Below are 2,073 nucleotides of genomic sequence, written 5' to 3'. Positions count from 1 at the left end.
GACTTGGGAAGCACCTGACCCATGAGACAGGACCCATTTGAAGCCGGGTCAGTACCCAGTTTGTCCTGGGCTGACCCGGTCCGCAAGGGTTTTTTCCAAGACTTAAGCTTTATTCTCTCTTGTTTTCTTTGCCTCTTTAGTGTAAAAAACGAGTTTGATCAAGAGATATCTAGCAGATTTAATCATCTGAAAGCTGTTTCTTATCATTTCTTAATCTCATCCTGACTTCTAATCATGATCAACATCACCTCTTGCAAAGGAAATGGTGTATTCATGATGATTAGTGAATAGTCTCTCTTTAAGAATCTAGGTGTGTAGATTTAGGGTACTTAGATATATATTAATGATTGTTTAAGCTTAGATTCTCTTCTCCTTTCCTTAGTTAGCTGATCCTAATGCTAGATCTCTCATTACAAGCTTGATCTAGAACTTAGGCATTTCTCCACCCACAAGGTGTTTGATGAAATGCCTGAATGAGCTAACTTAAGGGTTTATGCCTTTTTCATCATTGGAATGATTGTTAAATGCATTAATGACATATTAGAACTGTTTCTTAATGCTCATTGATTCATATTTCACAAATGATGATTTGGTTTGAAAATGGATTAGTGTAGAGGTTAATGCCTTCATGAGAGTATTAATCTAGATTAGAGTTCTAAGTTTATTGGATAAGAGATCATGTGATTGCTTGCTATGTCTTTCTGTATAAGATTCAGTCTTTCTTTGTTAAAGATTGTTTGGTCACTAATTAGGCTTGCAACAATATGCTTGTTGATTGCTTGGTTATCTCTAATGGTTGTTAAACTTGATTAAGTGATTTGCAAAGAGATTTCTGTCATGAGAGTGGATTAATCTGATTAAGAAGCCTACACTAAAGAGTAGCAAGTGTTGCATTGTTGTTTAGCATCATTAGTTTGCATTGAAAACCCTAATTAATGATCACACCTAGAGGCTTATCTTCCATCATTTGCTTAAGCCATCACACCTAGAGTAGCAAGTGTTGCATTGGGGATTCATTAGTTTCTGATATAGTTTTTGAGATCAAGTTTCTTTTGTTTTACTGATCACCTTTCAAGTTCTGTCTTTGTTTTCAGGTTTATGATCACAAGAAGCCAAGCAAAAAGACAAAGAGAAAGAGCACTTCACTTGGAAAGGTTAGGAATGATGGATCGGCAAGTTGGGAATGAGCATCAGGCTCAACAAGCTGATAACGGTCAAAGAGCTGGTAATGGGATTGGAATTTAAGTTCAACAGGCTCAGGTCCATCAGGGACATGCTCAGGGTAGTCAGAACCATGACCGACCTCAAGTTAACCAGCCACAACCCTTCCCCAACTCACCCATACGTCATAAGCCACACCAGCCTTTGTTGGTGAGAATGACTGAGCTTATGCACACCAGTATGGAGCAGGAATCCGGCCACCTCCTGTGCAGAAAAACAACTTTGAAGTAAAAGCTTCTTTGATCAGTATGGCGCAGAATCAGAAGTTCCATGGCTTACCTATGGAGGATCCCTTGGAGCACCTAGATCAGTTTGACAGAGTTTGTGATCTCACAAAGATCAATGGGGTATCTGAAGACAGCTTCAAACTGAGATTGTTTCCATTCAGCTTAGGAGATGAGGCACATCAGTGGGAAAAGAATCTCCCAAGAGGATCCATCCAAACATGGGAGCAGTGCAAGCTTGTCTTTTTATCCAAGTTCTTTTCAAGCTCAAGGACTGCCAAACTAAGAAACCAGATTTCAGGTTTCACTCAGCAGTCTAATGAAACTTTTGGAGAAGCTTTGGACAGGTTTAGAAGCTACACAAATCAGTGTCCACATCATGGCTTTTTAGAAGCCTCTCTCCTTAGCACTTTGTATAGAGGAGCTGTCCCCAAGATTAGGAATCAGTTGGACACAGCATCAAATTGGAATTTCTTGGCAAAAGAAATCAATGCAGCTATGGAACTTGTTGAGAACTTAGCCATGAGCCAAGAAACCTATGGGGAAGATTATGATAGAAGCTATAGAGGAGAGGATTCTGGTCGAAACCAAGGGCTGGAAGAGAAGATCAAAGCACTGAATATCAAGC

General features: G+C 39.6%; 1 non-coding gene across 1 annotated transcript; it reads right to left on the bottom strand.

The window, feature by feature from the left end:
- Positions 1 to 1,724: 1,724 nt before the first annotated feature.
- LOC112089655 lies at positions 1,725 to 1,831 on the bottom strand. Its single transcript, XR_002901279.1, has one exon. It is a non-coding gene; the product is annotated as a small nucleolar RNA R71 (small nucleolar RNA).
- Between the last annotated feature and the right edge of the window lie 242 nt (positions 1,832 to 2,073).

The sequence above is a fragment of the Eutrema salsugineum genome, unplaced genomic scaffold (assembly GCF_000478725.1).
Source record: "Eutrema salsugineum unplaced genomic scaffold, Eutsalg1_0 scaffold_119, whole genome shotgun sequence".
Taxonomy (NCBI): domain Eukaryota; kingdom Viridiplantae; phylum Streptophyta; class Magnoliopsida; order Brassicales; family Brassicaceae; genus Eutrema; species Eutrema salsugineum.
The sequence above is the reverse complement of the archived record's forward strand: the minus strand, read 5'-3'. Positions and strand labels throughout refer to the sequence as shown.